This window comes from Zootoca vivipara, chromosome 5 (assembly GCF_963506605.1).
Source record: "Zootoca vivipara chromosome 5, rZooViv1.1, whole genome shotgun sequence".
NCBI classification, from domain to species: Eukaryota; Metazoa; Chordata; class Lepidosauria; order Squamata; family Lacertidae; genus Zootoca; species Zootoca vivipara.
In genome coordinates this window covers 90,179,813-90,207,786 of record NC_083280.1, presented here as the reverse complement: position 1 = coordinate 90,207,786, position 27,974 = coordinate 90,179,813, and the positions used below count along the sequence as shown (strand labels likewise).

Here is a 27,974-nt window from a genome sequence, read left to right as displayed (position 1 = left end):
CTTAGACTTCAAAGGAGACGCACCAAGCATGTAGCCGGCCCTGGGTAGCGAGCGTCCATTTACTGGCTGCATGTTTTTCAGATGCCACTGCCAAGGGTTAAAATGTTTACATACCCCCTGAATTTAAACGGCCGTTACATGTCAAATGCCAATGGGAAAGACAGCTGGAGTAGCTAAACTGAGTGCTTTGATCTTACTATCTGTAGAAAGAGGTCATTTCGTTTCCCCCAAGAACCACAGACGTTTAGATGATCCATGTGCGGCTCAAGCAAGTATATGACTGGCTATATTTTTCTTTACATTTCAGATGTAACCCCTACTAAATATTGATTTTAATGCATTTCTACTTGCTAACTTAACGTGTGTGCGTGTAAACAGTAAGCATGCTCTGCTTATTGTGAATAACCCCTTGCAGAAAATTTATGTGGCATTGATTTGAAGAGCAAGTGTTTCATTAAAAGAGACACTTGGCCATTTACTAGGTAGGGTAGGGGGTATGATCTTAATTGTGGTTGAAAAATCTAAGAAATAGAGGCTGCAATTCTGCATGCTTTCTGGTTGTTTAAGCACCATTGATTCCCATGGGATTTAAGCAACCTGTGTGCAGGATTTCATCTAGTTGTAGCCCAGTCAGGTCCAGCGTTGATTAAGATGAGAAGAAGGGGAGAGCTCTTGATTCTGTTCAGGACCAACTGATGTGCTTCACTGTTAAAAGAGGCAGTATATGCTCATAACTTCACTGAGAAGTTAAGTTTGGGGTTCTGTATAGATAATACTCCTGACTCACCTCTTCTAATTATGCCACTGTTGAGGCTGAGGACTGAATCCATCGGAGAGCAGTTCAGAATCGGCTGTTCTAAAACTCAGCAGGAGTTGGGACAACAAGCATAAAGGCTGCTGGCAGAAGACGGATAGACGGAGCCAGCATATTTTCAGCGAAATGTGTGAGGCACAGAAGCTCCCTGTCACTATTATTAATCATGTAGTGAGGACAGAATTAGTTATAGAAATATACTTTATTGTGAAGCACATCAAAGTAGGGAGTTTTAGGAGACAGACAGATGTAGTCTTGCTGCTGCAAATTTGGAAAAAAGTTCCGGTTGGATCATAATTCAGTACTTTTCCTTCAACTTTTCAAGACAATGAATTTAGCAATAGTGAAATATTAAAATCATGCTTAGTGGCAATTAACTCAGGTTTTGCAGATCAGTTTGCATTAGTTCAAGCAACTTTGATTAATGTGAACATATTGCTGTTGAATGCAGTCCATCACTGATTTTTCAACACAAAGGCAGCAGAGCCGCACACACTTAATTTTTTTTCTGAGAGGAGGGAGCTGGAAATTAATCTGCCCCCATGGTCTGTTCACACTTGCAAGTTTATTTTCTCATTCAGGGATGCCATCCCTCCTTCCCTCCTGAGCCAGAAGCCATAGTAATGCAAATTGAGCTCGGGATCCTACCAATGAGGAGCAGGGGCAGTCCCATGGCACTCTTTTGCTCCCTCCCACTCCCAAATTTGGTTAAAGGGAGAGGGGACACAGTTCTGGATCCCTGTAGGAGTCAGGAAATGCAGCTGAGTGGCAGATGAGCCTCGTCTTCATGCAACATTCAGTTCACAGCAGCTTGAGTAGCAACTCGCTTCGGATATTTCATTTGATCTTTCGGAAGAGAGGTGCTGGAGTCGAGCTGCCAGGAAACCCCACCCTCTTAAGGGCTGGATGTTGGCAGGGCCGGTGCGTCCATTTAGGCGAACTAGGCCATCGCCTAGGGCGCCAAAATGGAGGGGGTGCTGCCCAGCCTGCCTCCCCAACCGCCCAGCCACCGCCCGTCACCGCCGCCCTCGCCTGTGGCTTCCTTTCTTATTTTTTTCTTCTCCCGACGTTGCCGGGCGAGGGGCGGGTTAGGGAGGCGCCACGCTAGTGACTGACTGGCATGAAGCCCCTCCTTGCTGGCCCGCCCCTCGCCCGGCAACGTCGGGAGAAGAAAACATAAAAAGAAGCTGGGGACGCACCAGAAGGTGACCTCGCCTAGGGCGCCAAAAACCCTAGCACCGGCCCTGGATGTTGGTAATTCAGGGTCGTTCCATGAAGGTTTCATTGAGCATCGGTGCTACTCACGCATGGAAGCTTTTCACAGCATTCATAGGGCATCGACAGCAGAAGCGTGCCATCCTCTATTCCAGTCTGTTTAGATTTTATTTGCCCTCTCTGGGTGAAATCTGAGAAAAACCCTCACGAAAACATGGCTGCCAATGCCCCTTTTGCAATATCTGAATGACACAGTGGGAATATGCAACCTCCGTGGGGAGCGAAAGACAATCGCATGCATATTGTGTTCATGGCCACTTAATGATCATGATCATGTTGTTGTTGTTTAGTCGTTTAGTCGTGTCCGACTCTTCGTGACCCCATGGACCATAGCACGCCAGGCACTCCTGTCTTCCACTGCCTCCCGCAGTTTGGTCAAACTCATGTTCGTAGCTTCAAGAACACTGTCCAACCATCTCGTCCTCTGTCGTCCCCTTCTCCTTGTGCCCTCAATCTTTCCCAACATCAGGGTCTTTTCCAGGGAGTCTTCTCTTCTCATGAGGTGGCCAAAGTATTGGAGCCTCAGCTTCAGGATCTGTCCTTCCAGTGAGCACTCAGGGCTGATTTCCTTAAGAATGGATCATGATCATAAGAGCACTAAAAGCAGCAGCTAAACCCAGTCTGGAGAATTAGAGAGAGAGAGGGAGGGAGGGAGGGAGAGTTTTCATCAGGCACACAAAAGTTAATAACAAAGTGTCTCAGGCAAGCCTCCTTGGGAAGGAAATGCCATACATGAGGAGCTACCACTAATAAGTTGCTCCGACTGCCTGTGAACCACGCGCATGCCATCTTGGGTGCTCGGGAAGCAGAATTGTGAAAAAGCGTGGAGGCAATCGTATCAAAATTAATGCAAATAAGTAAATAAAATAGACACGAATTTCAGTTGGAGTTCTGCATCCAAAAGCAGAGCTTCCTGGTGGAATGCACCCTTCAAAAAAGCACCTACCTTTCTAATGAGAAGGTAGTTTAGGTGTCAAAAACAGATCCCTCTCCTAGTCTGATATTTAACTATGCTTTTCTTTACTGAAAACGTCGAAAGTTGGTCAGTAGCTCAAATAACCTATATAAAAATCAGAGGACTCACGAAGGCTTGGATGGTTGGTGACATATATACATTCCCCCCCCCCTAGTCGTTATTGCCTTGTATGTAAGCTTTTCCTAGCACATTCAGTGAGGATATGAATTCCAGCACAGTTGTGGTAAAGTCCTTCCTCAGAAAGGCTGATCTAGTTTTTAAAGGCAGGTCATGAGACTTTGAGGGGGTAGTGAAAACTGAGGCCTCTTCTGTGTGGATACATTTCATTTTTGTGCTATTTACTTCTCCAGGAGTACTTACCATTTATCTCTTTCCTCCATTATACAAAATATAGACTGCAGTTACCGTACCTTTTGGCATAGTAGCCAAGTGGTTTATCCTGCACCATTACTCAAGTCTCAAACCACTGCTCAGGCTTTCCAGAAGGTTGCAGGAAGAATATTCCCTCTCCCCTAGCAGTAGTTCCCAGAATCTGGCCCTGTTTTCTGGAAGCCTAGAAACTACTGGGCATTCCTCTCCCCATGTATGTAAGCATGCATGCATGAATTTGCAATGCTCACTTTTGATACCCCAGCCGATATGTCAACAGTTCCTAAAAGTTACATTCTTGTACGGCTGTGAAATAGGACACTGCAAAAAAACTGTCTACCGTTTTTTGAATTCTTCCTTCCCCCTTTGACTCAGGTCTCTTGATTATGGGTGCAGAAAGTACAGTGAAAACTGCCATGCTTGCAAAAAATACGAAAACTTAAACAATGCTGTTTGTATTTGAAAATATGGCAGCGTGGTGATTTTGAAGAGTGGGGAAATGAGAAAAGCCGTGGTAGAGCGTAAACAGAAGATCCTGGGTTCAGTCGTTTGGCATATCCAGGTAAAGATCTCAGGTAGCAGGAAAGCAGAGCCCACAGAATTGTAGAATCCTAGGGCTGGAAGGGACCCCAAGGGTCATCTAGTCCAACCCCCTGCAACTTCATATGTAGTCAAACCTCCACCCAAAATGAGGAATCCCAAACATTTTATTATGACTGTTAGCCATCTCAGTATTACTCTGGGCGGCACAAAGCATTCTCAGCACTGCTTCACAAGAAATACGTGTGTTTATCAGTGCAATGCTGAAGTGCCAACAGGCTCGAATGATGTTTTTTATTACTAAACAATGCTAAGAATACCTTTAAAAAAAACTCCATGCCTTCCTTCCTGGCCAGCCGTCAAAGGGAAAGCGTGTTTGCAATTGTGTTGCTGACTGCAGTGAAATAGACACATCAAAGACTTAAGAAAGTAGTTTAAAAACATGTTACTCATTGAACTGTCACTTTCTGCTGCCATTACGCTCGTAATTTACAGATAGAGAAGTAAAACCATGTCTCTCACATGCATTCGAGTTATGCATTGCAGAATATAAGACCCTGATGATTAGATTTCCTGTGGATGGTTTCTATAAGAATGACTAGTATTAGTAGTTTGTTCTTTTGAATGAGGGGGAAAAAAAACCTGGGACGTCATTTTTTTTTAGTGAGTCAGTTTTAATCTGGGATAGAACGGGGCCAGAGAACACTCAGTCAGGACTGAGTCACTTAATGTATTTGATAAATGAAATGTTGTCTGCCTCTGGTTCACAGCTCTGCACTGAGATATACAATACTAACATACTGCCTGGCCTTTTTGGAAGCAAAAAGCAAGCTGTCTGTGAATATTGCACACTGGGAATCCCGAGGCTTCCCAGTGGAACAAATGCAATTTTTCCTCCCACCCCCCACCCCCAATTTACTTGCTTTTGGGCTTATCCGCAATTACCTTTCGCCCAATGCTTTCTAGGTACACGCCTGCGCTTTTCCTGATCCGTGTCTGAACACGTTTGTTTTGTTTTGTCCCCGCTGCTTTCCTCAGGAAAACCTATAATCTTCACTCCTGAATCAGAGCAAATGGCAATTTGGGTTTTCCAATTCAGTCAAGAGTGGGTTTTCAGAGGAAAGCAGCAATCAGGGGGAGCTCTGACATGGAACCTGGGAATCCCAGACCTGCCTAGAAATGCAGAGCAATGGTAAGTGCTGATGAGCCCTTAGAGGACATTACCTTTCTGTAACAAAACAAAAGCCGGCTACAAATTCACAAATTCAAGTGTTCCAAGCAGTCTGAGCGCATGCATCGCACTACACAATGCAGTCAGTTGTGACAGAGAAATGTTTCTCAAATTAGGGATGGACAAATCTATGGTTTTCAGTTTCTCTCAATTTCTCACCTTAAATTCGGTTCACCACGTTTCCGTAGCAGTTTGTAAAAAAATTTTTTTAAAAGAAGTCAACATTTTACTGAGCATTTCTTCTAATATGCACATTTTTGCCAGCAATTTCCCCCAATACAATGTATTTTGTAAGTTATTTTCATTGATATATGCATTTTCATTGGTTATTGGTGTGGTTTGTTCTTGTTTTTATTCTGTATTTTGTGGTTTTATCTTGTATTTTTATGCTGTGAATAGCCTGGGATCTAAAGATGAAAGGTTGTTGTTGTTTATTTATTTATTTATTTATTTATTTAATAAGCACTTTCCCCTAATATGCACAAATTTTGGTTAGAAAACTGTATAGCAAATTTCAGAGAAGTGCAAGTTCCAGAGGGCAGGCAGCTGCATTTTAATTTGTTTTGAGGACAACTTAGGTAGATTCAATTTAAATATGAGCCATATCTCATGAGCCCCTCATCTCTACAAACCATACTAACACTGTTTTCTTCCTTGTTTTTGATTTGGTCCTCAGAATAATGTGATATGTTTGAAGCCCCGCAGATTTTTTTTTGCTGGTTTCCCCCCTTTCCCTTTTTTTAGTGTTTGGTAGGCAGAAGTCTCTATACAGTATGCTGTAGGTTATTCCTCCGTCATTTGCAGTACAATCCCAACCGTGTCTACTTACTCCCAGGTAAGTGAGTATCACAATGAACTACTTTGCAAGTTTCCTTAGTCCAGTGAGCTTTTCAATCTTGTTTGTAAATTGCAGCAAAGCGCATCTCGCTCAAACAAAGAATCAGATCACATTTTGTTCCTACAGTACATTGCAGATTATTGTTTACAGTCTGGCCCGCCCCGCATCCAAACTTCCGTGGAACCGGTTCCACGATGCTAAGCAGCTAGCTTTTATTAAACAGTGGTAGCCCATGATCTGTGGCAAACTGGATGTCAACTATTAAAAGGAAACAAAAAAATCCACTGGGTGGGTGCAAGGGCAAATTAGTTTTGTGCTTTTTAGCTCCAGAGACATAGATTGGCTATTCATTTTATATAATTTTTACAAGTAATGGGTAATGGTAAATAGCAATAACAAGAATATTTGGCTGTGATTAGGTTACCATCTAATCCAGGCATGTCCAAAATCCGTTTTGGGAGTTAATCCAGCCGGTTTAATCCAGCCCCTGTGGCTCAACAACTTCAATCCTAAAAAAAAGGTCAACAACTTTGGTAGGTTCTTTGGCCGGCTCTCACAGCCCTTCACTTCATCAAATCTGGCCCTCTTTGAAAAAAGTTTGGACACTTGATGGATGTCAATTAGACTAAAGTATCATTCTGCAGGTTAGTGGTGCAAATGTTGAATAACATTAGACCCACAAGTTATCCCTTTATCAAAGATGAACCAGACAAAGCTGGTAAAAAAGGCACTCCTAGCCACAGAAGACACTTTGCAGGTGTGTGGGTGGGTGTGGAGTATGTTCCATTGTCTTTTTTAAATAAATGTCTTGGTTTTACATATAATCACATTATGTAACAGCGTACCTTCTTATTTTATCTCTTTGGCTCATCTGAGCCGAATGACTTCCCTCCCTCCCATCTGATGGTTTACAAAATTAAACCTTACATCCTTACATTCGCCTTGTTTCCTATCCTTGTTGTGTTGTTGTTTAGTTGTTTAGTCGTGTCCGACTTTTCGTGACCCCATGGACCAGAGCACGCCAGGCACTCCTGTCTTGCACTGCCTCCCGCACTTTGGTCAAACTCATGTTCATAGCTTCGAGAACACTGTCCAACCATCTCGTCCTCTGTCGTCCCCTTCTCCTTGTGCCCTCCATCTTTCCCAACATCAGGGTCTTTTCCTAGGATTCTTCTCTTCTCATGAGGTGGCCAAAGTATTGGAGCCTCAGCTTCAGGACCTGTCCTTCCAGTGAGCACTCAGGGCTGATTTCCTTAAGAATGGATAGGTTTGATCTTCTTGCAGTCCAAGGGACTCTCTAGAGTCTCCTCCAGCACCATAATTCAAAAGCATCAATTCTTCAGCGATCAGCCTTCTTTAAGACAACAGGCATATCCTTGTTGTATCACTACCCAAAATATTATAGTACTCAACCTGAATAGGTAGCAATTTCATCTTACAAATCTTCAGATAACCCTGCTAATGACGTTCATTGCTTACAGTTGTCTTCCAAATATAATATAAAGCCACAGAAGACACTTGGGCCTCTAGAGACAGAGATGCGTTCAAGATACACATTTTCTCATTCGGAGGGAATGCAACCTCACTCAGAACAGGTAGCTTGCCAATTTCTCAAACATGGAAACCACCGCGTTAGCCTATTTTCAACCTGTTGTTCATGTTAGTTACTTAATTCTTCCCAAGCTCACAGTTGTAATTAGAATAGCAGGCTGTGTCAAATTTGGCATTTATGAGTATTTTCATAAACCCAACACAAATTATTTAATAAAAACAGAGTTCTGTATCAGCCTGTTTACATGAAAGAATTACTGCTGCCCAGAAATAAAGCATGTGTGTTATGGAAAATGTTAAGCATTGTGGAAAACGTTAAATCTGTTCATGTGACCTGAATACACTGTAAAAAAAAACCAACAACCTACAAACTGGGCATGAGTCCATAATTTTCCTTAAATTCTAAAGCCTTGAATTGGAACATTAATTGTAGTTAATTGGACAGTTTGCTGCAGCAAGCATTGTGGGTTCAAACGTCACCCAGAAATGCCATTCTTTTCTTAAATTCCATTTAGAGTTTTCCAGAGTTTCCTGATTTTAACATTTTCCTAACTTCAGAAAAAACATTTCATACTTTTAAGGTCGAAAGGGGCCCACCTCCAACCTGGTACTCTTCTCTTGCCTTAGTAACTTAAAATCTTCATTAAAAAAATATCATTTTAAACCAACTGAGATTTAAAATATTGTTCACATAAACGTGAGCAAGGAAACACTGAGAAGTCGGGAATGCTTAATGTTTCTGACCATCTTATATGTTCAGGTTCAGGAAGAGAGCTGGAACAGGCAGGTAGACCGTATGACAGGACTATTCAAAATGAAATCTTTGTACAAGGAAGACATTTCCACAGGATTCAATATATGACGATCTTATAGTAAAGAATGTCAGGAAATGAGGCTACACAGAATTATTTTAACTGGTACTTAACCAGAGCACAAGTATCAACAAACAAAAGGTAATTTATGGGTACAGCAATGCATGCCACCCATCAACAAAAGAGAATAATCTCTCTGTGTATATCTGTGTCTCTTTCTCTGTGTCTCTCTCTTACACACATGCAATATGGAGAACAGCATCCGAGAGAGCTGAGAAAGAAAAGATGATAAACATAATGATGGATATAAATCTTGCATCCAAGCCTACTGATGCTTCGCAATTAAATAGCAACCATGAATTTGTAAAATACTCTGGATTTGGTATCGTTAAGCAAGCGCTGAAAAGTAGGCAAATAGCACCTAACATTTACCCATCATCTTACTTTCATAATCAAAAGCTGCGGTCCTGATCCAAAAGCTTTTTTCACAGGTGGGATCTTGTTTCTACACCATTGTGTAGAGCAGGGGTCAGCAAACTTTTTCAGCCGGGGGGGGCAGCCCACTGTCCCTCAGACCTTGGGGGGGGGTGGACTATATTTTGAAAAAATAAAAATGAATGCCCCACAAATAACCCAGAGATGCATTTTAAATAAAAGTGCACATTCTACTCATGTAAAAACACCAGGCAGGCCCCACAAATAACCCAGAGATGCAATTTAAATAAAAGGACACATTCTACTCAAGAAAAAACACGCTGATTCCCGGACCGTCTGCGGGCTGGATTTAGAAGGCAATTGGGCCGGATCCGACCCACAGGCCTTAGGTTGCCTACCCATGATATTGGGAATTGCTTGGGTCCCGAAATGCATGCAACAACACAACAATCGGGAAACAATTTGCTTGTGAGCACACATGCGTAATTTGGAGCAATAACTTGTGGCCACATTTCAGATCATTACCCAGGGCTCGTGGGATGTGAGGAAAGCTCACAGAAAAGCTAGGCAGACGCTGGCCATGGTAGCTGGCTTTTTGAGAAACTGAATTAATTCCTGGGCTGCTTAAGATTAGAATGTCTGACCTAACACAAATGCCAACTGAAGGTAGAGAATGCATTTTGTAGAATCCATGTAATCAGATTTATTAACGTTGGAGAGTGCCAGTCAATTTGCAGTGGGCAAAAGAACTCTATCCGAAAACGTTTCTTTGAACTTGCTTAATGAGAGGCGACCGAACCTTATAGCCAGCGCCGTTAATGCATGGGTAGGCCTAGAAGAGCAATTTAAATTGCAATTAATTGTTATTTGTTATTTGGGGGTCTTGTTTACTGTTTTCTATTAGCTCCACAAAAAGAGTAGATGCGTATTCATATCGTTCAGTTATATTTCGAAAGCTTGTTTTGCATTTTTTTACAACTTGTATATGTCAGAAACAAGAGCTCAAAGCTCAGAAAACATTTTTATCACATAGAGTTTTGAGTAGCCTAAAACGATCATCCAAATAGCAGATCTGGTTGCTTTTTTTAAAAAAGCAAGCAAACAAACACACACACCCAATTGCTGCTGCTGTACAATTTCTTTTACTGCTGAGGTCTAACATGAGGACTGAGGAGCGAGAAAATGTAGCTTCATGTTGTGGAACCATCAGTCAACTGAGTTTCACCAAACTTGTTCAAGCATTTATTTACTCTCTTCCAGCCTTTTAAATTTCTTTGGGGACCAGTTTATATGGCAACTAGTGCAGGAAAGGACTGTGTGCTGCCACTGCAAATGGTTCTGTTTCGAAGCTTAAATGCAAAATGTTCCAGACCTTTTCCCATTCTGATTCTTCCGATTCAAAGTTCAATGTTCCAGTACATTTAAGCTTAGTTACAGCAATTGTGAATGACTCTGAAGTTCTGGCACTGTTACGTGCTTTCAAGAAATATGCATGATTTAAATGAAAGCAAAGTTGCACATGGCCAGTGGAAGCCTTTTGGTTTCACTGATATTTTATGCTCGTTCTGCATTGCAGGTCAGGTAACTGCTCCCAGGAAAGTTGGTTACCTCATTATCCAAAATAATGACCTCAGGCATGCATGCATATACATGTTCATCATCAAAATATCTCTTTTGGGTTGTTTTTGACATAATCTTGGCTTGAAAGGACAGTTCTTAAGCCCCTTCATCTGAGGTCATTGTTGCTATAAAATCACACATTTATAATATCCAGACGTTGTTCTGCAGCTATTAAAATGCTCCGTTTCATTATAATGCTACTGTAATTCTGGAAAGAAATCCTATTCAGAAAATGTAAATATTTCCTTTTCGTAAGATTTCAAGAATATATTTTTTTTAAATCACCAGTCCAGTAAAATGTTAAATGATATTTACTTATCTAATGGGTCTGACCATCTGAACATGCAGTTCTTTTCATATGTCTATGCAACTTAATGAATAGAATTGAAGAAAGACTTTTTAACCAAGAAACTTCTAAAAACCTTTTATTTTCCCCTTATAGCTTCATGCTGCCACATATCAATATTGACCTACGTTCACAGGCAAAATGAACTGTGAAACCCTTTATTCGAATACTTAAACCTTATTTGCTTCATTGGTTAAAGTTGTTTTCTTTTCATAGCTGTTTTCTGCATATCTTTCTGTTTTGTTCTAGATGCCATGATTTTTTCCCTTTTCCTTGTAGTTGAAATCTCAATATTCTTAAGGTGGGACTGGGTTTTTCTTTATTTCTTTTTCTTTTTAAGATCAAACATTGCAATATTTAGATTCTAAATATTCAGCACCCACCTAAAGGAAAATAACCGACCAGTTGTAGACTTTTTTGCAGCCTCCTGTTTCACAGGTATTATTACTGCCCCCCTTAACTCTTCTTGTTGAATTTTATATTGTTGTTGTTGTTTAGTCGTTTAGTTGTGTCCGACTCTTCGTGACCCCATGGACCATAGCACGCCAGGCACTCCTGTCTTGCACTGCCTCCCGCAGTTTGGTCAAACTCATGTTCGTAGCTTCGAGAACACTGTCCAACCATCTCGTCCTCGTCTGCATATTTTATATTAATTGCTTGCTATTATTACAACCGTTTTTGATAGTAAGGTATAGTAGCGTTTTTAGGAGCTATTTTGACATCCATTCCCAAATATTTAAGGACATAAAAATGCCAAGATGATTACACAAATTTGTGCGATATAACTTAGACTACATTAAAATCATACGTTGATCTGTAACAAAAGTAGCTTCTTCTGATTCCAGCTGCATATCTTTTAGTACAAAAAACGCCCCTAAATCAAATATGCCTAGAACCAGAAATTACTACCAATACATTAAATGGGGCATACGTATTTTTCGTACCAGGATAGTACAGACACATATCCACCATTACCTGTATTGTTAAGGACAACAATATAGGCTGATGAAACAATTATAATCATAAACCATATCATTATAAAAAAATTAAGTGCTGACTGCCAAGGTACAAAGTAGCTCACAAAGTAAGAAACTTGACTTATTTTTACAACACACCTAAGTGTCTTCTCTCTACGATACGTAATATGTACTCCAATGGAATACTTTGAAGTGGTAAATATAAAAACAGGGGAAGGATCTGCAAACTGTTATTTCAAGAGATCGGTATATTTGCAAAATGAGAACAAGATGCACACTGTAAACCACAAACATAGCAAAAGGGGGCAGAGTTCTTGCATATTTGGTGGTGTTTAAAAGATAATAAGGCTGTGATCCCACACAAATTTACCTGGAAGTAAGTCTCATTGAACTCAGTAGACGTGGTTAGGGTGGGGCTGAGACTGGTCATCCATTCACCCCTAAATTATTAACTCTTTCCCCACCGAAGTGGTCTAGCATCTTTGTTGTATAGTTTACATTGACATATATTTTTGCCATTGCCAGTTAAGGTATTTTGTTTTGTGGGGCCCACCTCTTTCATTGAATTTTTTTCTATTCTGTACTGGCCAGAACAGTCTCACTTATTTTTATAATGACTTATTTTTACTTACAATGATAAAAATAAGTAAATAAGTAACTGTTTTTATCTAATTTATAACTGTATGGTTTTAACTCTGGGATCTTATGGTAAAAAGTGGGTGGGAAGTCTGGTGAAGAAAGAAAATTATGGAGGTTGCAGATAATTAGATCACTAAAAAATAAAATTATACACACACACACACACACACACACACACACACACAATTATATATAGAGATAATGTGCTCATTAAACGGCTGTTATCAATGGCATTTATTGGGATTTAAAAATGAAACATTTTAATCAAGCAAGCAAGCAAATGTTTATTATAGTCAACCAACCACTTAAGAAGTAGCCTATACAGTAAAAAATTAAAAATACAAAATCAGTTTCAGAAGAACAAAGGTGACAAATTAAATCTTCATCTTAAATTGTAGATTTTGATTTCTCCCAACAGGTTTTTAAATGAGAAATACCCTTTCTAAATCATGTGTTGTCAGTTATTCTGCCACTTCGCATTCCATCCATCAACCCGAATTAATTTGCTTGTGGATATCCACACTGAGCCCGTTACTTTATCAAACGGACAGAAAGGTTAAAATTCTTGCTCGGAGGGTTTGCTGGTTTTCCTTTTCTTGAAAGTCAAGACTATTCATTTCCTTGCTTAAACAGGAAACAATCTGGCCTCACTTCATTAGGTGTTAAATTGTATATTGTTTGTATGATTTTATACTGTATGTATGTTCATTTTGTGCATGCATCCAGGGCTTTTTTTTCTGGGGGGGACGATGCAGGGGGACCCATACCCCTAAACATTTTGCAAATCTAAGTTTGGCCTCATTTTGGGGCAGTATTTCAATATGAGTAGGAAAATAAGAGTACCCCTAAACATTATTATTTTTTAGAAAAAAGCACTGCATGCATCCATATATAATATTAGTTACAATAAAAATTAAGTAGCATAACACCCATGTTCATATTATATTACTAACTGTGAAAAATTTGTGGCTAGTCTTATATTATTGGCAATGCTGCCAATGACTTTGTGTAGACCAGGCACGTCCAACAGGTAGATTGTGATCTACCAGTAGATCACTGGATGTCTGTGGTAGATCACTGCTAGATCACTGGCACCCAAAATTTTCCTCCTCCCTAAAAAAAGCTGAACTATGACCTGAAGCCCTAAACAAAAATGGTCCTCCCTCCCTCCTAAAAGAAGCTCAACAAGTTTGACCTAAACCCAAAAAAACAGGGCTTCCCTTCCTTAAAAAAAACTCAACAGCTTTGACCTGAACCCCCCAAAAGGGGGTAGATCACTCCCAGTTTTTAACTCTGTGAGTAGATCAGAGTCTCTTGGGAGCTGGCCATCCCTGGTGTAGACCAACACTCAACTGCTGCTCCTATAATATTGCTCATTATTCAAAGCATTATTCAATTGCAATCCTACGATTCAATGGCGCTCTGGCATAGTTTGCTGATTTCCAGCTCAGCTAGGCTCTGCTGGGGTTAAGTAAATCCCAAACCCTGGGCTCAGCTAACTTGCTCAACGGAGCTCACCAAGGTTCCGCCAGCTGAGTCGAGGTCTGTTTAAGTCCCCAGCACAGTGCTGGATTTACATATAAGCTAAACAAGCTATAGCATAGGGCCCCGCTCTCTTGGCCCCCCCCAAAAAAAAAATTAAAGAAAAAAACCTGGATGTACATTTCCAAAATGTAAGATAAAAAAACAAATAACATAAAACCTACATACAGCAACAGTGTTTTGTGTTGCGTAGGCTCATTCTAGGATACGGTTTACGAGGAGTACAAGGGAAACATTTCAAGAACATGTGAATGAGCATTACATTTAAATTATGTTCATATTTTTATTCAATATCAGGTGGGTATTTCACCAAAGGGTTAGTTCGGTTTGTTATTTTGTTCCCTCACAGTCCTGTCAAATTCTCCTGTGAAAATGTGTGTAATAGGAGAGGAAACTGCATGTTGTTGCTGCTCTACACTGTGAATTATAGGGGAAATATTCAGTATTTTTTTTCTTTCTGAAATTAATCCTGTACACCAATATTTCTCTATATTTCTTCCTCTTTTGTAATGCTTTACTGTTATGTCAAAATAGCTAAACTCAAAATATTGGTGTGGTCTCAATACGGCATACATATTTATCATATGTAAGTCTTGCTCTATCTACTCCAGACATTTCTCACTTTATTTTCATACTCTGTCCCTTCATTATAAGAGTTTCTGGTGAATATCTTGTAGAAGTGCTTGAGTCTGTCTGTTTCGGTTCTCCCGCTTTCTCATTTTTTCCCAATCTTAAATTCTCTTCTCTACATTTCTGCAGCAATTTGCAATACATTCTTAAAAGAATCCTCATGAAAATTTCTCAACATTAGAATAAGATCTATAAGAATAACATTAGAATTAAGATCAACATTAGAATAAGATTTATTATTTGATCATTGATGTAAACCCTCAAAATGTATTTTCTATAGTTAAGTTTTTATGTCTATCTTCAGTACATTTTATTTTATTTTATATTTTATTTTATTGCTATGGCTAGTGGCTGATGCAAAAAAAGATTCTTCTGATTCTTCTTATTTCTCCATATTTAAGTGCAGATTACTTGTAATAAACACCTTTTTGCCAAGCAATTTCCCCCAATTTCTTCCATGTTTGCTTGTCATTTCCAGTAATCTATGCATTTTTATGCATCCTTTACCGACCCTATTTATTTCTGTACGTTACTTGGTTGCGGACCTGAATTACAAAATTCTGAGAAGTGCAAATTTCAAAGGATGGCTGCATTTCAGTTCACATACTGGGAAGTTTCATAGAGAGAGAGTTTTTATTTAGCTTCACAGAATTGCCAAGTTGGAAGGGACCCTGAGAATCATTTAGTCCAACCCCTGCAATGCAGGAACATGCGGTTCTCCCAAATGGGGATCGAACCTGCAACCTTGGGGTTATCAACACCAGGCTCTAACCAACTGAGCTAAGTGTTTGAGTAAGTCCAAATGTGGTAGGTTTGTCTTCAAATGCGAATTGAATTGCATTTTTCTCCCACTGCTAATGTCCAGTTATGGTTTTTGAGCTGGGTTTTTTTTTTATTAGTGTGATGGCATCAAGGGCATGGCTGGCCAAGGTTGAAGAGCGAGATGCAGATGAATCAAAGGGGGAAGTGTGAGGTAGCGAGATGTTCACAAAACGAAAAGATGGGATTCTCGTAACAGCTGCGCAGTGTCAGCTCTACCCTGGTGCTGCAAAGACCTGGAGCATTACGCAAGCTGACAAGAAAAGATTTGATGCATTCGCTAGCAGGTGTTTTAGGAAGGTTGCATCGTGTCAAACGGCACCACTATTTTGGAAACATCAAATTTCAGAAGATAAAAGGAAAGGATATTACGCGTTTCCTAACAAGGCCACAGCTAAGGCTAGAACTGAGAGGGGTTTTATTTTATTTATTCCATAAATTTCATATGCTGCTTGATCATTAAAGAAATGTCAAGGTGGTTTACGAAGAGAATAAAACGATAAAACTATCAGTAAAAGCAATTTGCCAAATATAACTATTATATGTAATTGGCAGGTAGAAGAGTGGAAGGACCTCTTTTTTCTCTTTCATTTTTTGTTTATTTGCTTCTTGTTTGCTTTTTTATAGTTTTGTATTAATGTTATTTATAAGTATGATATGAATCGTATGATATGAAGAGACATACAGAGAGAAGATTGATAGAAGAGATCTGTGTGAGAGACAAAGTGGATTTTCTCAGGGTGTGAGGCTGAGAAAGATGGGAGCTGTCCCAGGTGTCTGTGAATTGAAGATTAAGATAGAAGGTTGATAGAATATAGAGCTTTGTGTTGCTCTGTTTCTTTTTTCTTCTTTGTTTTGCCTCTCTCTTTTCTTTCCCTTTTGATTATTTTGCTCTCTTTAGATATTAGCTTTGTTTGGTTTTTCTCGTATCATAGGTTCAAAACCTGCCATAAAATTGATTTTTTTAAAAAAAGTAAAAACAATTTTTAAAACATAAAAAGCAGCAATAAACTAAAACATATATCAACATTCTACGTATCTGGGCAGGCTTGTCTGAACAAAAATGCTTTTAGCAGGCACTAAAAAGAGTTCAGTGAAGGTACCTGCCTGATTTCAATAGGCAGGGAGTTCCAAAATTCAGGTGCTGCCTTACTTAAAGACTGATTTCTTACAAATGCAGAATGTGGCATCTGTAATGGTGTCAGTTTCATAGATTGGAGCAGTAGAGTGGGCATATCCATAGCTGCCAAGTCTCCCGTATTCCCCGGGAAATCCCCGTTTTTCCAGCTGTTCCTAGCTGAAAAAATGGATTTTTTTATTTTTTCCCGGTTTATTCTGGCGCGGCGACCATTTTGGAACTGGGCAAAGCAGCATCAAAAGTCACTTCTGAGCATGCTCCGCCCAGTTCCAAAATGGCGGCGGTGCTACTTCCGGTCTGCTACTTCCGCCCGGTCCCTTATTTCTCCGACAGCAACTTGGCAGGTATGGGCATATCTGGGGTAAGGCAATATCACAGGTAAACTGGTCCCAATTTGTTAGGCCTTGAACTTGGCCTGACAGCGAATTGGCAAGCAATGCAGATCTCTAAACACAGGTGTTATATGCTGACAAGATCTCACCCCAGTCAGCAATTGTGCTGCAGCATTCAGCACTAACTGCAGTTTCTGGATCAAGTCCACTTAGAGAGCATTGCATGACCAGGTGGCGGCAGCCCCAGCCCCCAGGGATCATAAGGAAGGAATAAAGACTCTAACAACGTTATATGGAATTAAAATTAGGCCACAACTTTATTAAACTTCTGAATGTATGAAGACCTTGGCTTAGGCCTTGGGCATGTATCCCTTCCAGCCCCCCAGCCGGGGGGAACTGGGGCTCATCGGGGTAAATGGGATATGGGGGTGCTCTCTGAGACGTAAGTGTACACAGGCAGCTGAGCCCTATCCCCGCACGCAGGGTAGTTCACTGACAACCCCCCCCCCCAATAAATGTTAAGGTTGAAAGATCACATTTGAGCCTGAGCTTCTGGCAAGTCTAGCCTGGTCATCTAGAAAAGCCTGGGTGATAAGGAAATAATAAGAAGAAAAATCATTATATCCATATTATCTAAAGTGGGAAATTTGAGAATTCTTGGATAGATGTAGATAGATAGATGTCACACCTGTGGCAGGTAAAGTAGGTAAAACCCACTGTTCCTGAACACAAAACTCAGACAGCCGGGTATGCTGGGAGCAAAGGAGAGGTTGCAAAACACCGCCCTCTAGCGATGGCTACACTGGTACTGCAGATAGGAAAGCTTCCCTCTCCACAACAAATCGGCTCGGCTTTCCAGACTGGGCCAAGGGGGCGGGATAGGTCATGGAACGGGACAGGGTGGGGCCAATCACAGGGATGAGCCAGGGGGGGAGGGAACAAAATAGGTCATGGGTCGGGACAGGGTGGGGGGAGTCACAGTGATGAGCCGGGGTGGGGGGAGGAGGGGGCAGAATAGCTCATGGGCCGGATCCAGCCCCCGGGCCTTAGTTTGCCTACCCATGCTATAAAGGGCTGTCACATAGAAGATGGAGCAAGCTTGTCAAGAGCTGTTTAACAGTGGAATGGACTCCCTTGGAAGGTGGTAGATTCTCCTACACTGGAGATTTTAAAGGAGAGGTTAGATGGCCATCTGTCAATAATGCTTTAGCTGAAATCCCTGCATTGGAGGACATTAAGTCCAAGGATTAAAGAATTGTATAACAGCTGGGATAGCTCAGTCAGTAGAGCATGAGACTCTTAATCTCAGGGTCGTGGGTTCACGCCCCACATTGGGCAGGGGGTTGGACTAGATGACCCTCGTGGTCCCTTCCAACTCTATGGTTCTATGATACAGGATTCTTGGCAATTGTTCTACTCAACAGTAATAGCCATTTTGGGAGAATTGCACCTTATTATACGTTGACAGCTGATTTCCACCACCCTATATAAGACCTCAAGTCACATTACAGTATCTGTGTGTTATTTGTATAATTTTCTTTTTTTCAAAATGTCACAATTGGATTATTGGTGATACTGTGTGTGTGTGCGTGTGTTTATTGTTTCACAGAGTGGCTGTCACTCGTGTGTGTGTGTTCATTTCACATATTGGTTGTATACTCATAAATACTTTGTTTTCTTTTGCAAAATTGGGGACCCTCTGTTTTAGCAGAGGTATCACAGCATGAAGGATAGCAGAAGGGAGATGCGCAGGTTTGACCCGTGAGGCACAACTTGTACTAAACACTCTTCCTTGAACTTAATGAAAACCATGTAAAATATCTCATTCATTTCAATGAACCTTGTGCAGAATTTTCCAGTGGATTATTGCCCGTATTAATTAGTAGAAATGGGTGTTGCCAGCTCAATTTTCCACCGTGGCCATCACTGAGGGAATGTGCCTTCTACATTCTGCTGAAAAGCTTCCCAGCCCTTTCCAGTAAGCAACCGACTGTTGCCAGGATCAGACCCCAGCTTTCTGCTCAACTGCTGCAAATTAAGTCACCTATTTATTAACAACATCTTGATTTATAAAACGCACAGTATGACTCAGTTCTTCTGTGGATGAGTCAGTGTTCATATTAAATATTTGAGTGTACTCAATAAACATTTCCATGGCTTATAAAAGCTCCATCTGGAATACTGTTCTAATAAAGATTTCATTTAAAACAAGATTCTGCTAATTAGAATGTAGTTTGTCAACACTGTAATTGAAAGAGGCAAAGTTGCAGGTAAAGTGTTCATACAGGACCATTGTCTAAACTCAAGTGGATCACAAGGAAATGATGGTTAGTTCCTCCGGGCTGCTGCATCGATCCCATTCCAAAGCTGGTTTTCCCCGTCCAGGTCGACAGAAACTGGTGTTAGTGTCTCTGTGTGTGTGTGTGTATGGCAGAGGCATGCACTATATACATAATTCTTTTGGGGTATTCCATCATTCATACATCTGCAACAACATGTACCATTGGAGGGTGAAGTATTTTTGTTTTGTTTTGTTTAAATAATTTTTATTGAGTTTTACAGTTGAATATTGAATACAATCACCATAAACACAAAAATCATAAATTCACATCTCCACCCACCCACTCCCCTCCCTTGACTTCCCTCAACCCCCTCTTCTGGTTCTTTTAACTTTTCCCTACTACTGGTTACTGTATTTCGTTTTACCTTAATTCTAAAATCTTCCATCTAAATATTCTTATCCTTTTCATACCATATTTTTCCAAATTGCACCTTACATTTTATTGTTTCCCCTATTCTTACTCCTTAACTTTTACTATTTTTCCTCAATTGTGTGTGTTTACTCAAACCCTGCTAAATGAGTCCGCTTCTTTACAATATTCCTGTAAATACACCATAAATGGTTCCCTCATGCTGACTCACTACTCAGAGCTGGTTTCACGAAGAGCTGAAATCGCACTCATGACATAACACTATATTTTGAAAAATAAACAAATAAATGGACGAATTCCTATGCCCCACAAATAACCCAGAGATGCATTTTAAATAAAAGGACACATTCGACTCATGTAAAAACACGCTGATTCCCGGACCGTCCGTGGGCCGGATTTAGAAGGCGATTGGCCCGGATCCGGCCCCCGGGCCTTAGTTTGCCTACCCATGGTAAAAACAGTGCTTTTTTTTCAGGGGGTACGCAGTACCGGCACTTAAAAAGTGTGGCATTTACTGTTAAAAAGTTTGGCACTTACTGTTACAACTTCATGGTGAGTGCCGGGACGTATTTTTCTAGCAAAAAAAGCACTAGGTAAGAGTTTGCAGGGAATAGGGTCCATGTATGATTTGCAGACATAGTTGACTCCCTCTTCTCGTTTAGAAATTAAGACATACAGTACATGTGACATACATTTTTTAATTCATATATTAAATACACCTACACATCCATTGGGGAGAAAAATAAAACTAAACAAACTCACACAAACGTTTAAAACGGAAACTCACACAAACGTTTAAAATGTATAGAAACTGTGGATTTGAGAATTATGTGAAGTAAATAGATAGATTTGAAATTGTAAAAATCTTTTTTTTTAAATGAATTGGAAATTGCTAAAGATGAAGGAGAAATGAACCGCAGAAAGAGGGAACTCGAGGGAGTCCCCTCATACAATGTTAAAAGAAAAAGATTGTGCATTTGGATTTTTGTGTTTTTTTATGTTATTCTGTTTTATTGTGTTGTTTACTTTTGCTGTTTTTCTTTTCTTTCTTGTTGTAAAACCAATAAAAATTATTTGAAAAAAATAAAATGAAATGAAAGGAACACCTGTTTCCAGTTAAATGCAGTTTTCCTTTCCCCCCATAGCAAAATAATAACAAATAAAAATAGTGTTAGCTTTTTATTATTCCTATTTTGAACCGCCCTAGGATCTTTGGGCGGAGGGCAATGTACAAATTTAATAAATAAGCGGAAGAATAACAACGCTTCTTTCTCTAAATTAAAGCAATGGTCGGACAAAGAGAAGCAAGTTTTCCCTCTCCCCACCAACCATTGCATTTCCTTAAATAAATACTGTACAAGTTCTGTTGTGGGGGGAAACAGCGAGATTAAAATGCACAAGTGGAAATGTCACCAGCTGCCCCTGGCCTCACCCTGATGCTGAACTTGCACAGCTGCCTGATTCATTTGCAACCCTGATAATTTGCCCACAGGGCTAAGGCACTTCCTATGGCTCAGAGAGCAGCAGCTCCCCTTTCAAAGCTGCCCTAAATTTATATCCACGTTGTTGCGGTAAGTAGATTGTCGGAAACTCACTTTTAAAAACTTGAACAAGGCATTTGGGCTCCACCAAATTCTTGCCCTCGGAAATTTATATGGGGTGTGGGGTGTGTGTGTGATTTTAGTCAGTTTAGCCCCCAAGGATTCGGATTTTTGCCAGGAGAGAAGACAATGAAGTGGGATTAAGGTCCGTATGTGGGAAGTTGTGGCCGTTCTGGTAACACAAGGGCCTAACTCCCAGTAGAAGTAAGTTTGTTTGTTTTAAAATAAAACTGAACCAAATGTTGACCTTCTGAAGTGGACTCAGGCCTGCCTTTCCACTTTTAAGTTTATTTGCTTTGCTTAACAAACCCAAACTTACACTGAGCTTGAACTGAGGCTTAAAAAAAAATTGAATTACCTCAAGTTTTGTGTTACAACTTATATGTTTTGTTTCATAAAATTTATACCAAAAAAAGCCTCGAAGCAGTAAAAAAACAACAACAACCGTAACAGTGTATTTAAAAAAGAAAAGCTGAGCTACCGTAGCTTTAATTGTTTTTTAAAACTGAACTTTTTAACCAGGCCCGAGGCCTAGGCCTAGACCTGGCCTATATCTTTTTTAAAAAAACAAACACATCATGATGTTTATTGAATTTATCAAATAAACGCTGTTACAAATCAATTCATTTGTTGATGTTTCCAGTTATTACATAATAATAATTTCCACAAAAAGGAAAAGCAGAAAAAGGGGGGGGGGGAATTCCACAAAAAAGAAAAGTAGAAGAGGGGGGGGAAAGCACACAAAAAACAAAAAGATACCAATTTTCACTCTCATTTCTGATATTGTAATTCTACGACTTCCCTTCTTCTTCTTCTTCTGTTTCCTACAGTCTTCCTTTTCTTTTGGCGTTGTTTCTTTCATTTTCCAAATACCATTCCCCCCCCTATTTTGTAGATATATTTACATTAAGAAAAGAAAAGCTGGGCTAGCTTTAATTGTTTTTTAAAACTGAACTTTTTAACCAGGCCCGAGGCCTAGGCCTAGACTTGGCCTATGTCTAAATGCTGCTTTTTATAACCCAGCACTGAGGCATTCGCCATGTTGGAACTGAAAGCAACGCCTAGACTATTTTTCATTTTAAAGTGACGCTTTAGTTCCTGGTGTGCTATGCCCTTGTTACGGTTTCAGTGGATGTTTTAACATATAAATGGTATGGGGCAGACTTACCTTTTCCTTCCATAACTGTCAAACTCACTTGCTTATTGTGATAACAACAACAACAACAACAACAACAACAACAACAACAACAACAACAACAGGGAATGAGACACCCAGCTGTCAGTTGGGGCTTTCCTCTTGCATGCAGAGCGGAAGGCAGTTGGTTTTAAAAGGAAATTGTGGACTCTGCTACATTAGTAAAGAAAAAGTGTTTTACAGTATATGTGTTATAACACTCCTATAATGGAGCTGTGGAGTCCCATCTTTCGCCAGCGTGATTTCCCACTATGAGGGTTACAACACATTTTTTATGTGTAGATCCAGCCTATATGGGTCCTTCCAGAGAATTAGACTGCATGGGTACCAATATTGTTATTATTGATATTATTATTATTAATAATAATAATGCATTGCTGTTGTTAATAATATGGTGATGATTTATATACCACCAAAGATCACAGACCTTCCAAGTGTCCCTGTTTTCCAGGGACAGTCCTGGATTTGCAGAAGCTGTCCCAGTTTCTGATTTGATCCCTAAATGTCCTTTTCCTTAGAACGTCCCAATTTTCATCGGAGAAATGTTGGGGAGGGTATGTAGTTATGTGACCCCCGAGCCAAGGAGATAAGGAACTATACAACCTTTGGAAGATATCTGAAGGCAGCCCTGTACAGTGGTACCTCTACTTACGAATTTAATGCGTTCCAAACACACATTTGTAAGTTAAAAAAATTGTAAGTCGAATCCCATAGGAATGCATTGGGAGGAAAAATTCGTAAGTCGAAGCAACCCTATCTAAAAATTCGTAAGTAGAAAAAATCCTATCTAAACCGCATCCAAGATGGCGGACGGAGCTCCATTCGTAAGTAGAAACATTCGTAAGTAGAGTTATTCGTAAGTAGAGGTACCACTGTATAGGGAAGCGTTCTAATGTTTCATGTTTCTTCATGTTTTTTATATATGTTGGGCGGAAGTGAGGGGAGCTATGTAATAGGGTTCAAAAACCCCAAGAAACAGAGCACACGGGGTTCATCCTGTCTGGTGGTAATCTGTTGCAATTCTTCTTATTGGGGGAGGGAGGTGAGATCCTTATTCACAAAGGGGATCATTTGGTAAGGAAACCCCTGTCCCTCAAATATACCACGCCTAGAAATGACATTTTATTTTTTCCTTCGGTATTTTTATTTGATTGTGATTCCCCCCACAAACACACACACACACATTTGTAGCTTGGGAACTCAGAGCCGCGTATGTGGGGTTGTTCTATGATACCCTTGCAACAGACCCATGAAGAAGGCCAGACTAAGAGAGTTACTAGCCTGAGATTATCCAGTGATCTGCCGTGGCCCAGTTTTCATCTGTGCAAGTCCAGCACCCTAGCTGATATACCCTGCTGGCTCCCATTGAACTCTTCATCTATTACAAGAAAATGAAGCATCAGAGAGAGAGAGAGAACATCAGGGGGGAAGCAGAGAATGTAGTGCTGATTTGATACTGAGCATTAATTGCTTCATATAATAACTGCATCGTAGCTATACCTGCAATACCCATTTAGCCTATGAATAGAAATTTGTGCCTTTGCATTTCATTGCATGATTACTACTCAAATTCCTTCAAACTGAAGAAGGGGCATTTTGTAGTCTAAGATTCTTCAGTAATAGCCTATTTGACTGTGGACTCACATTTGAGCTGTGCTAGAAGGTTGAATTCAAGGCAGAAATCCATGGATAGAAACCAAAGTCCATTCATTACTGTTCTGAACTGAAAACTATACGAATCCTAGTTCCATGAAAAACAAGTCGATTGCCAGTTTTTGGATTTTATAAGCCTTTGAAGTTGTTTCTGTTTTTCTTCCATTTCCCCCCAAGGGTTTTAATTTTTAGTCTTGATCACCCTTTTTATTTTAGAAGTTATGTTTAAGAGCAGGATATAGCTTTGGTAGAAACTGCGATGGAAAGATAGTTAGGAAGGAAAGACAACATAACTAGTTTCGACTCTGCTCTCTCTTGGTTTGTTTTAGCCTTAAGCCAACAGAGAAGTCTTAAATAGGCTGGCTGTAGGCTGTGTCTGGCACAGACGGAATAATGCAAAATGGAGAATAGTGCTTAAAACTGCCAACTATTAGTGTATTGTAGCTCAATGTAGTTTGGAGCTTAAGCTATTTCTTCAGGAGCAATTGTAGACTTTCTAAAGCAGCTTATATAAATGGCACTAGAATTCCAGCTTCTGTTAGTTCAAAACACTGCATGTTTCTAGCACTCATAGGTATCAAAGAAAAGACATAACATACAAAAAGCGAGGGTGAGGTGAAGTTTCAGCTGCCACTAAGTCTCGGCCTGGCTTTCTGGTGCTCTCCCTTGGCTTCTGCTTCCTGTACTCTCATTCTCTGCCCAGGAGTTCTCTTCAATTCCTTCCCAGAATTGATCAAATACTTAGCTAGGAATTTAAGACGTTGTCAATTTTGTCCTGAAAAGGTCGTTCCCATTTCATTGTTCTAACATTTTGCATAACAGGACACAATTGAATCAGTTTGTTTTTCAATGGCTGGTCATAGTTTCATGGAATTGCTCTTACTGTCAGAAAGGTCTTCCTGAAGTTTACTTGGTATCTCCTTCCTTGTAGCTTGAATCCATTGGTTTGGGTCCTACCCTCCAGAGCAGAAGGAAACAAGTTTGTTCCTTCTTCCATGTGGCAGCCCTTAAGATATTTGAAGATGGATATACTGTACTGTAATAACTCCTTTCTGTCTCCTCTTTTGCAGGCTAAACATACCCAACTCCTTCAACTGTTCCTTATAAGGCTTGGTTTCCAGACCCCTAATGGTCAGGGGTCCCTTTACCTTTACCTTTACCTGCAAGTAAGTGGGTTTAGGATTGCAATTTTAGTATATGTTTACTTAAAAGGAAGTTTCAACCTTAGATGTGATTTGGACTCTGCACAAAATCTCTACAATCCAACACACAAAATGAGAAGGAGCAGGTATAGGCTGCAATGGCAGACACAACTCCTTCTTTGTTTTTCAGTTACTAAAAACACATATACAAATAATCCTCATCTACCTCCACCCCAAAGAAACATGCCATGCATATGTAATGTATTTAATTCAGTCAAACATTAATTAAGTTTATGAATAGTTTAGAATTGATCATTTCAGTTTAGTACCCTCTACTCTGCTTCTTAACAACTTCCCCCAGAGTGAGCCATGAGTAGCTGTTGGGGAGGAGACAGCATTATCCTTTTCAGGGTGCAGAATAAATATGTGCCGTACATTTTCAAAATCGTCTTTGGTCTTTGCATTCCCAAGCCCCCCAAGATGCTCTGTTAGATTATCCATAATGGCTGCATTCCATAGTCCCACTATGCCTAGAGTTAAGTTAGTAGGCTGTTTTCCAACATAGCCGCGCTCTATTTCTATATGGCAGGCACATATAGAGAGAGGAAGACTTTCAGTCTGCTCCAAAACAATGCATATTGTAAAAGGACCCCTCTCATTTGTGCATCATTTACATATGTAACAAAGTCATATCAGCGCAAATAAAATGTCTCTGGCTTCTGCAGTTACCGATGATGAATTTTAGGACTTGTACAAGCAGATAAATGGTGAGCAATATTTGCAAGTGATAGAAAACATTTTGGCTATAGGATTCAACTGAGTCTGAAAGTTGTGTCTTGGTGTCAGGGGGCTGCCATGGGGAGCAGGTTCCTCAACAGGTCAGAAGGGAGACTTAGGGACTTGAAGTAAAGTTGGATGTTTTATTTAGGAGATTAGTTCGCAATAGAGATCACACAGGCACGGCTGCCTCCATAACGACATTACCAAGACTGGCTCTTGGGACCTCCTCTTCCTGCTACCTGAAGAAGCATCTCCACCCCATCATTCAGCCCAGCCACTGAGGTCCAGCGCCGAGAGCCTTCTGGCGGTTCCCTCACTGCAAGAAGTGAGATTACAGTGAACCAGACAGAGGGCCTTCTCAGTAGTGGCACCTGCCCTGTGGAACGCCCTCCCATCAGATGTCAAGTATGAGTAACTACACATCTGAAAAAGTGTGCATGCACATGAAAGCTCATACCAATGACAAACTTAGTTGGTCTCTAAGGTTGCTACTGGAAGGAATTTTTTTATTTCGACTACATAACCTTTAGAAGACATCTGAAGGCAACCCTGTTTAGGGAAATTTTTAATGTTTGATGTTTTATTATGTTTTTAATATTCTATTGGGAGCCGCCCAGAGTGGCTGGGGAAACCCAGCCAGATGGGCGGGGTATAAATAAGATAAGATAAGATAAGATAAGATATCTTTATTGTCATTGTCCCCTTGCGGGAACAACGAAATTACTCGGTTGCTACATCCACTCAGATAAAGCATTCCGCATAATCCAAAATTACAAAAGCTAATTTAAAAACAGTAAATATAATACAAAATAACAAGTAAAATAAGATGACTTCAAAGTCCAGGCTTTCCATTTAAGGCCAAAATGGCTCTAGAGAAGAAACAGTTCCTGAGACGGCTCGTTCTTGCCTGCATTGTTCTATATTTCCGTCCTGATGGCAGGAGCTCAAAGAAATGGTGACCAGGGTGCGTTGGATCTCTTGATATGTCTAGTGCTTTTCTATGGCACCTGGTGGTGTAGATTTGTTTTAAGGTGGAGAGTGAGCAGCCAATAATGCTCTCTGCTGTTTTAATAATTCTGCACAGCCCTGCTCTATCCTGAGAAGTACAGCTTCCGTACCACACACATAAACCATACGTGAGCATGCTCTGTATGGCACAGTGATAGAAGGCAAGCATGATGATGATGATGATGTCTTCCAAGCAAACACACACTCTGAGGAAGAGATGCCTCCCCCCTTGGCCTTTTCTAGCTTTCTGTTCAGCTACATGTAATGCTCTGCGAGACCTGAGTCAAAGGGTGAAGTGAGCTCAAGTCAGAGGACCAGGCAACTGGCCCCTCTCTGTCCTCTCCTTCAGATTCTGTCCTCTGCATCCAGTCTTCTCCTAGGACAGCTCTCTGCCTCTGGCTCTTCTTGTTCACTCAAGCCCCTGTTTCTCCCACCCCACTGGCTTCCTCCCTCCTCTGATCTGTGTCCCACCACCACTCCCCTGGACCTGAGCCTTCATTCTCTGTGGCTTCCATTGGCGCTTCCTCAGCTGGAGCCTCCCACCCCCTCCGTCATTCAGCCAATCCCTGACACTTGGTGATTAACAGTGCAATCCTACTAACCATGTCTACTCAGAAGCAAGTACTATTTAGTTCAGTGGCGCCTACTCTCAGCTAAAAGAGAGGGGTTTGGATTGCAGACTAATTTTCAAAGATTTTAAAACCCTTTCTCAAACACAGTGAGGTTGACCAGGTTTGCCTGTAGAAAGAATTGTCACTTAACATGGTAGCAGCTTCTGCACATTTCTAGTTCCAGTTCATTTTCCGTTCCATTTCTCTCAGTGTTTGTGGAGGTGGAAGTTTTCCTTCATGCGATGGCGTATGGATTGTACTCTAAAATGAATCATTTTATGCTTTATTTGTTTTTTTGCAGGAGACTGTTTCTGATTACAGCAGCTCAAGGAAGGAAAAAAGGTACTTAAGTGGACATAACTTCTCTTTTTTATTTTAAGACAAAGTAA

General features: G+C 40.5%; 1 long non-coding RNA gene across 1 annotated transcript; it reads left to right on the top strand.

Moving 5' to 3' along the window:
- The first annotated feature begins 48 nt into the window (after positions 1–48).
- Positions 49–27,925, top strand: LOC132592112 (uncharacterized). The gene is made up of 3 exons (XR_009557543.1): positions 49–272; positions 25,115–25,210; positions 27,887–27,925. It is a non-coding gene; the product is annotated as an uncharacterized LOC132592112 (long non-coding RNA).
- The last annotated feature ends 49 nt before the right edge of the window (positions 27,926–27,974 follow it).